Source organism: Callorhinchus milii, unplaced genomic scaffold (assembly GCF_018977255.1).
Source record: "Callorhinchus milii isolate IMCB2004 unplaced genomic scaffold, IMCB_Cmil_1.0 Scaffold514, whole genome shotgun sequence".
Taxonomy (NCBI): Eukaryota; Metazoa; Chordata; class Chondrichthyes; order Chimaeriformes; family Callorhinchidae; genus Callorhinchus; species Callorhinchus milii.
In genome coordinates, this window is record NW_024705255.1 from 1 (window position 1) to 13,516 (window position 13,516).

General features: G+C 52.6%; 1 protein-coding gene across 1 annotated transcript in view; it reads left to right on the plus strand.

Moving 5' to 3' along the window:
- The first annotated feature begins 5,600 nt into the window (after window positions 1-5,600).
- Window positions 5,601-13,516, plus strand: part of LOC103171988 (solute carrier organic anion transporter family member 2B1) — a 51,607-nt gene continuing 43,691 nt past the window's right edge. Inside the window, exon 1 of the mRNA XM_042346266.1 lies at window positions 5,601-5,761. The gene's annotated coding sequence lies outside the window, so the exon portion shown is untranslated. The remainder of the gene's footprint in view (window positions 5,762-13,516) is intronic.

A 13,516-nucleotide genomic window follows, 5' to 3' on the forward strand; every position in this document is an offset into this window, starting at 1 on the left:
AGCCAGGTGTGCACTCACAGCTCACAGCCAGGTGTGCACACACAGCTCACAGCCAGGTGTGCACACACAGCTCACAGCCAGGTGTGCACTCACAGCTCACAGACAGGTGTGCACTCACAGCTCACAGCCAGGTGAGCACTCGTTCACAGCTCACAGCCAGGTGTGCACTCACAGCTCACAGCCAGGTGTGCACTCACTCACAACCAGCTGTGCACTCACAGCTCACAGCGAGGTGTGCAGTCACTCAGAGCTCACAGCCAGGTATGCACTAACAGATCACAGCCAGGTGTGCACTCGCTCACTCCTCACTGCCAGGTGTGCACTCACAGCTCACAGCCAGGTGTGCACTCACAGCTCACAGCCAGGTGTGCGCACACTCGCAGCTCACAGACAGGTGTGCACTCGCTCACAGCTCACAGCCAGGTGTGCATTCACTCACAGCTCACAGCCAGGTGTGCACTCACACCTCACAGCGAGGTGTGCGCACACTCGCAGCTCACAGACAGGTGTGCACTCGTTCACAGCTCACAGCCAGGTGTGTACTCACTCACAACTCACAGCCAGGTGTGCACTCACTCACAGCCAGGTGTGCACTCACTCACAGCTCACAGCCAGGTGTGCACTCACAGCTCACAGCCAGGTGTGCACTCACTCACAGCTCACAGCCAGGTGTGCAGTCGCTCACAGCTCACAGCCAGGTGTGCACTCACAGCTCACAGCCAGGTGTGCACTCACAGCTCACAGCCAGGTGTGCACTCACAGCTCACAGACAGGTGTGCACTCGTTCACAGCTCACAGCCAGGTGTGCACTCACAGCTCACAGCCAGGTGTGCACTCACTCACAACCAGGTGTGCACTAACAGCTCACAGCGAGGTGTGCAGTCACTCAGAGCTCACAGCCAGGTGTGCACTAACAGATCACAGCCAGGTGTGCACTCGCTCACTCCTCACTGCCAGTTGTGTACACACAGCTGACAGCCAGGTGTGCACTCACACCTCACAGCCAGGTGTGCACTCACAGCTCACAGCCAGGTGTGCGCACACTCGCAGCTCACAGCCAGGTGTGCACTCGCTCACTCCTCACTGCCAGGTGTGCACTCAACAGCTCACAGCCAGGTGTGCACTCACACCTCACAGCCAGGTGTGCGCACACTCACAGCCAGGTGTGCACTCGCTCACAGCTCACAGCCAGGTGTGCATTCACTCACAGCTCACAGCCAGGTGTGCATTCACTCACAGCTCACAGCCAGGTGTGCATTCACTCACAGCTCACAGCCAGGTGTGCATTCACTCACAGCTCACAGCCAGGTGTGCGCACACTCACAGCCAGGTGTGCACTCGCTCACAGCTCACAGCCAGGTGTGCATTCACTCACAGCTCACAGCCAGGTGTGCATTCACTCACAGCTCACAGCCAGGTGTGCACACACATCTAACAGCCAGGTGTGCACTCACACCTCACAGCGAGGTGTGCGCACACTCGCAGCTCACAGACAGGTGTGCACTCGTTCACAGCTCACAGCCAGGTGTGTACTCACTCACAGCTCACAGCCAGGTGTGCACTCGCTCACTCCTCATTGCCAGGTATGCACTCACAGCTCACAACCAGGTGTGCGGTCGCTCACAGCTCACAACCAGGTGTGCACTCACTCACAGCTCACAGCCAGGTGTGCACACATAGCTCACAGCCAGGTGTGCACTCGCTCGCAGCTCACAGCCAGGTGTGCACTCACTCACAGCTCACAGCCAGGTGTGCATTCACTCGCAGCTCACAGCCAGGTGTGCAATCACAGCTCACAGCTCACAGCCAGGTGTGCACTCGCTCACTCCTCACTGCCAGGTATGCACTCACAACTCACGGCCAGGTGTGCACTCACTCACAGCTCACAGCCAGTTGTGCACTCGTATCTCACAGCCAGGTGTGCAATCACAGCTCACAGACAGGTGTGTACTCACTCACAGTTCACAGCCAGGTGTGCACTCACAGCTCACAGCCAGGTGTGCACTCGCTCACAGCTCACAGCCAGGTGTGCACTCACTCACAGCTCACAGCCAGGTGTGCACACACATCTCACAGCCAGGTGTGCGCACACTCGCAGCTCACAGACAGGTGTGCACTCGTTCACAGCTCACAGCGAGGTGTGCACTCACAGCTGACAACCAGGTGTGCACTCGCTCACAGCTCACAGTCAGGTGTGCACTCACAGCTCACAGCCAGGTGTGCACTCACAGCTCACAACCAGTTGTGCACTCACAGCTCATAGCCAGGTGTGCACTCACTCACAGCTCACAGCCAGGTGTGCACTCGCTCACAGCTCACAGCCAGGTGTGCACTCACTGCCAAGTGTGCGCTCACAGCTCACATCCAGGTGTGCACTCACTCACAACTCACAGCCAGGTGTGCACTCACAGCTCACAGCTCACAGCCAGGTGTGCACTCACAGCCAAGTGTGCGCTCACAGCGAGTTGTACACTCACATCCAGGTGTGCACTCACTCACAGCTCACAGCCAGGTGTGCACTCACAGCTCACAGCCAGGTGTGCACTCACAGCTCACAGCTCACAGCCAGGTGTGCACTCACAGCTCACAGCCAGGTGTGCACTCACAGCTCACAGCCAGGTGTGCATGTCGGTGTGTGCACGGAATCCTGTGAGCAAAATGGTTGCCACAGTCACCCACAAACAGTCACTACACTTTTCGGTGAATCACTCTCACAGGCGCCTGAAAACCCACAGATTATGACGCTAATAAGTAAAATAATTTTTATTATCATCGTCAGTGGCCTCAGTTCAGCCATCGGAGGGCTACAATCCCAGAGGGAACCACTCACCCCAACGTGTCTGTCGCCATCTCCGAGGGACCTCACCATCTTCACAAACTATTATAATATTATCTGGAACATCATCCCTCCCTCCCCCTCCCTCCCTCCCTCCCTCCCTCTGCCTCCATCTCTCCGTCCATCTCCCTCTCTCCCTCGCTCTCACCCTCCCTCCCTCCTCCCTCCCTCCCTCCCTCCCTCTGCCTCCATCTCTCCGTCCATCTCCTCTCTCCCTCGCTCTCACCCTCCCTCCCTCCCTCCCTCCCTCCCTCCCTCCGCCTCCATCTCTCCGTCCATCTCCCTCTCTCCTTCGCTCTCCCCCTCCCTCCCTCCTTCCCTCACTCACCCCCTCCCTCCCTCCCTCACCCCCTCCCTCTGTCATCCCCTCCCTCAGCCCCTCGTTCCCTTCCTCCCTCCCTAACCTCTCCCTCTCCCTCTCTGGGCTGACGCACACTACAACAACAACAACAAGATTCCATTTATAAAGCGCCTTTCACGTCAGGAGGACGTCCCAGGCTGACACCCAGCGGGGTGGGACGGGTGGGGGTGGTGGTGGGGGCCAATGTGGGGGTAACTGCTGGAGTTTCCGGCTGAAGCCCATTGAGAGTGCTGCCTGGCGAGCTCTCCCGCGCCCCGTCCAGCTGTTAAACTCCTACCCGTTAGGGCTTTGGCTCACAAACTTATCAGGAGTTGAGCGGTGTTGAAACCCGCAACAATTTCCCGGTCGGCGACTCCCATTTCCCAACGGGATGAATGACTCAACAGGAACAACTATCTATTGTAAAGAAATCCCAGAAATCTGAGATAATAAGACGTCGCTGGGAGCGCTCAGCAGGTCAGGCAGCGTCTATGGAGAAAGGAAAGTGAGTCAACATTTCGGTCCACGACCCTTTTGGGTCGTGGACCGAAATGTTGACTCACTTTCCTTTCTCCATAGACGCTGCCTGACCTGCTGAGCGTTCCCAGCGACCAGTGTTGGTGTTCCCGCTTTACACACTCTTCCGCGACGCGCTTTGAGACGTGATAAGGCGCTGCTTCGAATGTGAGCGTTGATCCTCGTTCTGCGCCCTCCGTCTCGCTGGTCGCCGACCCGTTCTTCGTGCTGCAGTGCCTGTGGGTGTCCACCCGAGAGCAGCATCACACTGAGGATCATCTCAGCCCCAATCCGTCCACGGCTGCAATGTGGGACGTGACAAAAGGGATCTTGTTTGATGCTTGGAGGCTTCCCCCCACCACCCCCCCCCCCCCATCCCTCTTCCCCCTCTCTCTCGTCCCTCTCTCCCTCTCTCCCCCTCTCTTGCTCCCCCACACCCCCCACCCCCCTCTCCCTTGGAACGAGATGTTAAACCAAGGTCCCGTCTGCCTGTTCGGGTGGATCCCACACCTGAACAGATCCCGTGGCTGTTGGGAAAGATAGGGGAGTTTCTCACTCTCTCTCTCTCTCTCTCTCGCTGGCAACCCAGCCCAAACACCCGCCCCAACACCCGCCCAACCCCCAGCCCCCGCCCCAACCACCCGCCCCAACCCCAGCCCCCCGCCCAACCACCCACCCCAACCCCAGCCCCCGCCCCAACCACCCACCCCAACCCCCAACCACCCGCCCCAACCACCCGCCCAACCCCCAGCCCCCAACCCAACCACCTACCCCAACCCTCAGCCCCCGCCCCAACCACCCACCCCAACCCCAGCCCCCCGCCCCAACCACCCACCCCAACCTCAGCCCCCGCCCCAACCACCCACCCCAACCCTCAGCCCCCGCCCCAACCACCCACCCCAACCCCCAGCCCCCCGCCCCAACCACCCACCCCAACCCCCAGCCTCCCGCCCCAACCACCCGACCCAAACCCCAGCCCCAGCCCTAAACCCCAGCCCAACCCCCAGCTCTGAGCCCAACCTTCAGCCCAACCCCCAGGTCCCAGCAGCACGTTCCCTCTGGGCTGATTGTGAGGAGTTGGACACACGGTGTATGTGGTGAGTTGTTATTAGTGTTAGACTGAGTGCAGCTGAGAACCAGCTTTATACTGTAACCCGTTAGAGTACACACTAACATACACTGACATACACACACACTAACATACACACACTAACGTACACTAACACACATACTAACATACACTGTCGTATACACACACTAACATACACACACACTAACATAAACTGACATACACTCACACTAACATACACTGACATACATGCACACTAACATACACACACTAACATACACATACTAACATACATTGTCATACACACACACACACTAACATACACACACACTAACATACACTGACATATACACACACACTAACATACACACACTAACATACACTGTCATACACACACTAACATACACACACACTCACATACACTGTCGTACACACACACTAACATACACTGTCATACACACACACTAACATACACACACTGTCATACACACACTACACACACTGTCATACACACACTAACATATACACCCTCGCTAACATATACACACACACACTAACACACAAACACATGCTAACATACATACATACACACACACACAAACATACATACTAACACATACACACCCACTAACATACACACACACTAACATAAATATAAACATACTAGTATACATATACACACTCTAACATACACACACACAAACATACATACTAACACATACACACACACTAACATACACACACAAACTAATGCACACAAGCACACACGTATAAACACAAGTATACACACAGACACATACATACAAATACACTCGTATAAACACAAGTGCACACACACACATACATACACACCCACATAAACACGGACACACACATCAACATTTTATTTCACGTTTTTCCTCCCAACCCACCTGGGACGTGTCATTAGCTGCGCTCTGGGCTGCGGGATCTTCCCCCTCAGCTGAGAGTGAGTTGTGTTTTCCTGAGAGCGAGTTATCAGGTAAATCTCTCTGTCTCTTTCTCTCTTTGATAAACTGCGGTATAATGTGCTTCAGGAAGTTTTAACACAACTTTGTCAATTGGACGAAGGAATGTGTTTGTGTCAGTGGGTGTGCAGTCTGTGGGGATAGTTTACGAATGATGTTTGTTATAATAATCTTTGCATTTGCATCTCATCCATGTGAAGCCACCAAGTGTGTGACAGGATTCACTGTAAAATGTGTAATGTACAGTGATCAACCCTGACTTGCCTTTCACACTCAGCCTGCTTTGTTTGGTGTTGCAGTCTGGTGTAGTGACTGTGTATTTCTCTGTGCAAACGCGACAGCAGATTTGAGCAAAGCAAAGTCACTGCAAACAGCCGTGAGGCGAGCGAGCGAGTGAGCGAGAGACTTTATCCGGGGGATTGTCGGCCAGGACACCGGGGGAGAGAGAGAGAAACTCCCTTCTGTGTTTCTGCCGGCGCCCCGGGAGAGCTTTAACATCCACCTGAACAGGGCACAGACAGGGAGCGAGGTTCAGCGAGGGATGGCGCAGTGTGGCATTGCCCTAGACACGTGTCTGTCCTGTAGCTCAGTGGTTAGAGCCGTCGCCTCGCAAGCGAGTGACCTGGGTTTGATTCCCGGGCAGGTCAGGGCCAAACCTTAGTCAAGTTTTGTTACTCCACATGTCTCTGTTTATCAGTAGGAGGTAAATCTGTTCGGGAGATCCAACCTGGTTGTCAATCGATCAGTGGATCACTTTCATTGCTTTCAATCCCTCAAAAAAATATATCATAATTTGGTCACTCAATCCACGACTGTTTGTGCGCAATTGGCTGCCACCTTTGGCCCCGCAAAATACACAGTCACTGCACTTTGCAGTTTAATCCGTGAAGCGCTTTGAGACGTCTCGAAGACGTGATATGGTGCTATATCAAATGCAAAGATTATTATAATTATTATAATAATAATAATAATAATAATAATCCTTGCATTTGATATAGCGCTTTTCCCGTCGGGAGGACGTCCCAAAGCGCTTCACAGAACACACTGCAAAGTGAATTGACTGTATATTTGTGGGCGAACGCGGCAGCCAATTGCGCACAGCAATGTCCCACAAACAGTCGTAGATTGAAAATGACCAATTTATTATTGTTTTTGTTTTGGAGGTATTATTATTAGGCTCTGTGTGGAGTAAGGAAACTTGCCCAAGGTTTCGCCCTCTGCCTGGAATTGAACTCAGGTCTCTCACTTGCAAAGCGAGTGCTCTAACCACTGAGCTACAGGACTCCATTATGTCTCTCTCGTCCATGAATAACTCTCAACTTTGTCTGCACTTTTGGTCAACGCACTTGACTAGTCTGACTCCCCATTCGTTACTGAAGGTTTTGCTGTAAAGTGCAGTGACTGTGTATTTTGTATGTAAATTCCGCTCGTGAAGGGGAGAGAGATATGGCATTATAATCACTGTCACCTTGTATAAGGTCAGGAGGTTGTGGGTTCACGCCGGTGCTCACTCCCCCACTGGAGCTCTCTACTCTAACCCCATTCCCTGCTCTCTCTCTCTCTCTCTCTCCCCATGGTGTCTGTGTTGGGGCTCGCTCCCCACTGGAGCTCTCTACTCTAACCCCATTCCCTAATCTCTCCACCGAAGGAACAGTTGGAGGGAGTGGAAGTGGAGTCAAATAGTTTTTGTTAAATATTTATCACCAGAAGGAGGAAAAGGGAGTCAGAGGAATGTTCTTTACAGATATGATGGAGATGTGCAGATAAATATTAAATATGGGTCAATTGAAAAGTCAACTTAAACAACAACAATTTGTCCCGTCGAGTCTGTGCTGCTCTTTGAAAAAAGCTTCCAATTCAACAACCCCACTCCCCCACTCCCCCACTCTCCCCACAGCCCTGATCAACCCCACTCCCCCGCGCTCTCCCCATAGCCCTGATCAACCCCACTCCCCCGCGCTCTCCCCATAGCCCTGATCAACCCCACTCCCCCACTCTCCCCATAGCCCTGATCAACCCCACTCCCCCACTCTCCCCATAGCCCTGATCAACCCCACTCCCCCACTCTCTCCCCATAGCCCTGATCAACCCCACTCCCCCACTCTCCCCACAGCTCTGATCAACCCCACTCCCCCACTCTCCCCACAGCTCTGATCAACCCCACTCCCCCACTCCCCCCATAGCCCTGATCAACCCCACTCCCCCACTCTCCCCATAGCCCTGATCAACCCCACTCCCCCACTCTCCCCACAGCCCTGATCAACCCCACTCCCCCACTCTCCCCATAGCCCTGATCAACCCCACTCCCCCACTCTCCCCATAGCCCTGATCAACCCCACTCCCCCACTCCCCCACAGCCCTGATCAACCCCACTCCCCCACTCTCCCCACAGCCCTGATCAACCCCACTCCCCCACTCTCCCCACAGCCCTGATCAACCCCACTCCCCACTCCCCCATAGCCCTGATCAACCCCACTCCCCCACTCTCTCCCCATAGCCCTGATCAACCCCACTCCCCCACTCCCCCCATAGCCCTGATCAACCCCACTCCCCCACTCTCCCCATAGCCCTGATCAACCCCACTCCCCCCTCTCCCCACAGCCCTGATCAACCCCACTCCCCCGCTCTCTCCCCACAGCCCTGATCAACCCCACTCCCCCGCTCTCTCCCCACAGCCCTGATCAACCCCACTCCCCCGCGCTCTCCCCACAGCCCTGATCAACCCCACTTCCCCACTCTCTCCCCATAGCCCTGATCAACCCCACTTCCCCACTCTCTCCCCATAGCCCTGATCAACCCCACTTCCCCACTCTCTCCCCATAGCCCTGATCAACCCCACTTCCCCACTCCCCACAGCCCTGATCAACCCCACTTCCCCACTCTCTCCCCATAGCCCTGATCAACCCCACTCCCCCTCTCCCCATAGCCCTGATCAACCCCACTCCCCCTCTCTCCCCATAGCCCTGATCAACCCCACTCCCCCTCTCTCCCCACAGCCCTGATCAACCCCACTTCCCCACTCTCTCCCCATAGCCCTGATCAACCCCACTTCCCCACTCTCTCCCCATAGCCCTGATCAACCCCACTCCCCCGCTCTCTCCCCATAGCCCTGATCAACCCCACTCCCGCGCTCTCTCCCCATAGCCTTGATCAACCCCACTTCCCCACTCTCTCCCCATAGCCCTGATCAACCTCACTCCCGCACTCTCTCCCCACAGCCCTGATCAACCCCTCCCCCGCTCTCTCCCCATAGCCCTGATCAACCCCACTTCCCCACTCTCTCCCCATAGCCCTGATCAACCCCACTCCCCCACTCTCTCCCCATAGCCCTGATCAACCCCACTCCCCCACTCTCTCCCCATAGCCCTGATCAACCCCACTCCCCCGCGCTCTCCCCATAGCTCTGCAAACTTTTCCTCTTCTCTCTGCTTCTCTCTCCAAAGTTGTTATCTAATCTCCTTCCTCCAGCCTTTCAGGCAACGCATTCCAGATCCCAACAACTCACTGTGTGAAAACATTTCTCCTCTCCTCCCCTCTGTTTCTTTTAACAACTAATTTAAACCGGTGTCCTCGGGTTACCGACCCACCCGCCAGTGGGAATAGTTTCTCCTGTTCACCCTATCATATCCCCTCATCATTTTGAAAACTTTTATTAAGTCTTATCTTAACCTTCTCTGCCCGAGGAGGACAATCCTGGCCTCTCCGGCCTCTCCTGATAACTGAAGGCCCTCATTCCTGGTACCATTCTGGTCAATCCCCTTCGCACCCTCTCCAATGCCTTGACATCCTTCCTAAAGTGTGGGGCCCAGAACTGACCCCAGTCTCTCGCTGAGGCCTCACCAGTGTTTTATATAAAGGTTCATCATAACTTCCTGACGTGTGTATTCTATGCCCTATTTATAAACCCTCGTGTCCCGGATGCTTTTTAACAGCTTTATCACCTGTCCGGTCACCTTCAGAGATTTCCTTATATGACCCCCAGGTCTCTCTGTCCCTTCACCCCTTTAAGATTGTCCCATCAGCTTATGTCGCCTCTCCTCACTCTTCCTCACAAAATGGATCACTTTGCATCTCTCCACATTAAACCTCATCTGCCACGTGTCGGCCCATGTTACCAGTCTGTCTATGTCCTCTTGCAGTCGGTTACTATCTTCCTCACTATCCAAGTTCCGGTTACTTATATAGATCAAACACAGCAGTGGCCCCAATACTGACCCCTGGGGGTCACCACTGGACACTTCCCTCCAGTCAGAAAAACAACCGTTCCCCACACTCTCTGCTTTCTGTCTCCCAGTTCTGTATCCGCTGCCACTGTCCCGTTAATACCGTGGGCTTGTGTTTTGCTGCCAAGTCTCTTATGTGGCACTTTAATCAAATACCTTTTGAAAATCCATATAAACTACATCAACTGCACAATCTTCACCCACCCTCTCCGTTACTTCATCAAGAAACTCTATCAGGTTTGTTAGACACGATTTGCCTTTAACAAACCCATGTTGACTGTCCTTTATTAAACCATATTTTTCTAAGTGAAAATTTATTTTGTTCCGGATTATAGTCTCTCGAAGTTTCCCCAATACTGACGTTAGTCTGACTGGCCGTAGTTCCTGGGTTTATCCTTCTGCCCCTTTTTGTACAGGGGAGTAACATTTGATGATCTCCAGTCCTCTGGCACTTCCCGGTGTCCAAGGAGGATTGAATGGTTGTGGCCTCCGTTATTTCCACCCTCACTCCTCTCAGTAACTTAGGATGCAGCCCGTCCAGACCGGGTGACTTATCTATCTTGTGCACCGTCAACCTTTTTAGTCCCTCCTCTCAGTTTATTCTTATCTTATCCAATTTCTCTCCCCTCTCCCCCAATACTGTGGCATTGGCTCCATTCTCTTCTTTTGTGAAGACAGATGCAAAGTCCTCATTTAGTACGTCAGCCTCTGCCTCCACAAGAAGGTTTGCCCCCCCCCCCACAATGTGCTGCTGGGGGGGCGGTGGCATTGTGGGCGGTGCCGTCCTCCTGATGAGCCGTTAACCCTCACTCCCCGTCTGTCTGTTCGGGGGGATGTTAAAGATCCCGCGGCTGTTGGGAAAGAGAAAGGAGTTTCTCTCTCTCCTGGTGTCCTGGACAACAATCCCCCAATAACACGTCCCTCGCTTTGTGTGGGGACATCGCTGGGTGTAATTGGCTACCGTGTTTCACCCACAAGACACACAGTCACTACACTCTAAAGAATATTGTCTGAAATGCTTTGAGACGTCTCAATGACGTGATGAGGCGCTACATTAAATGCGAGGATTATTATAAATAAACACAGAAGTCACTGGGAACACACAGCAGGTCAGGCAGCATCTATGGAGAGGGGACAATGAGTTAACGTTTCAGTCAATGACATTTTGTCAGAACGGCAAGGATTATTACAACAACAACAACAATTTGCATTTATATATTGCCCTCCGTGCAGGGTAGCGTCTCAGAGCACTGTCCTGGGGTTTTACTTCTCCAACATTCGTGCAGGGGAGGGGGGGGGGCTCAAACCTGTGAGCTGCTGACTACAAGGTCAGCACTAACCTAGCCGGCTGAGGTTCCCTGCTTTCTGAAAACAAAACAGGAAGACACGAGGTCCAAAAGGCAAAATACTGCAGATGCTGGAAATCTGGTATAAAAACAGAAGTGGCTGGGAACACACAGCAAGTCAGGCAGCATCTGTGGAGAGAGGAAAATCAATTAACGCTTCAATTCAATGATATTTCGTTAGAACCGGGGGTTGTTGGAAGGGAATATATTATAAGGACAAGCAGATAAGGGGGCAGGAAAAGAAAGGCAAAGGAAACATTTAGGTGGAGGACAGAAGTTGACGAGATCAGAAGGTGTTGATGGTTCAAGACTAAAGAATCCAATAGTGGGAGATTATAGAAAGAAAGTATGTGTCTAAGCCCCAGAGGATGTGTGAATGGTTGTAGAAGAAGGGGAGCGGGGAGGCAAGGCTGAGAGAAGATGAGAGCTGTGTTTAAGGATTGAAGTGGTTAAAATCCGTGCTGAGGCCCGAGAGCTGTAGGAGGAAGATGAGGTCCTGCTCCTCGAGTTTGCGTTGAGCTTCGTTCGAACAGCGTAGGAGGCCATGGACAGAGAGGTCACAGTGGGAGTGGGAAGGAGAATTAAAGTGATCGGAACCTCAGGGTTGAACTCGAAGATGGAACGGAGATGTTCGGCAAAGCCAATCTGTGTTTGGTTCCCCTGTACAGGAGACCACATCGTGAGCAGCAAATATAGTTCACTATGTTGGTGGAAGTCCATGTAAATCGTTGTCTCATCGAGAGGCAGTGTTTCAGGCCCTGGACAGGCAGGTCTGGGCTCTGTGGCCTGTGTCCCCAGTCTAGCCCCGGGTCTCTTGGTGTCTCTCCATCCTTGTTTCTCTCTGCACAGTCTCTCTCTCTCTGTCTCTGTCCCTCCGCTCGGCTGGCTCTGGTCTCTCCGCTGACCCGGTGTCAGGCTCCGCTACTATCAAGCACTCTGAGAAGCTTCCCCGTGTGAAGGGAGCTGTGTAAGTAGTGGTTGTCTCTGACTCAGTACCCTCTGCATCAAGTAGTTCCTCCCAAATTCTCTTTACAGTGATCACAGTGAGGGTATATGACATGCATTTGTTTTTGCTCAGTTGGGCGTCTGACACACACAGAAACCCATCATCGTTACGTAATAGTCTCCAAGCCAAGCTGAGAATTCCCCACATCCCAACCCATACATGCAAATCCCAGAGGGAGATAGTTGGAACGGAATGCGCTCACTCTCTCTAGCCCTCCCTGGAGGTATTCTTATAATAATAATAATAATAATAATAATAATGATGGGTAGTGTGGTCCCAGCTGGACAAGCAGCAGGAAAGCTCGCCACACAGTGCTCCCAATGGTAAGACATGTTTAGCTGATTACACTCCAGCAATAATAATAATTCTGGAAAGTATTAGGTGCAGGTTTTCAAGAGGCAAGGCTTGGGGACACCATTGTGTGTTTGGGTAACTGCTGGAGTTACCAGCATTACACCTCACCTTTTAGGGCATTGGCTTGCAGGGTTAGTAAGGTTTTTATTTATTTAATGTTAATAATAATAATAATAATAATCCTTGCATTTGATATAGTGCTTTTCACGTCGGGAGGACGTCCCAAAGCGCTTCACAGAACACACTGTAAAGTGAATTAACTGTATATTTGTGGGCGAACGCGGCAGCCAATTGCACCCAGTAATGTTCCACAAATAGTCGTGGATTGAAAATGACCAATTTATTATTGTTTTGGGTTTTGGACGTATTATTATTAGGCTCTGTGTGGAGTAAGGAAACTTGCCCAAGGTTTCGCCCTCTGCCTGGAATTGAACTCAGGTCTCTCACTTGCAAAGCGAGTGCTCTAACCACTGAGCTACAGGACTCCACGTTAAAGTGAGGGGGGGAGGCATGAGTGGGGGGTGTGGGAAACCTGAGCCCAAGTTCAGGATTAATTTTTACGCAGCAGTAAAATGGTTAAAGTGAACAAACCACATACTATAGGGAACAAACAGATGATAACTTCTAAACGTGGAATCAAAGAAGTTCTCAGACCAAAAGCCATTTGACCTTTGTGTCACTTAAGAACATAAGAAATAGGAGCAGGAGTCGGCCATTCGGCCCCTCGAGCTGCCCCGCCATTCGATAAGATCAGGGCTGATCTTCTAACCTACAACCTTCTCCTGTATCTCACATTTATTTCAATCCAACCGAGCTTTCAGCCTATCTGCCCTCCACTCT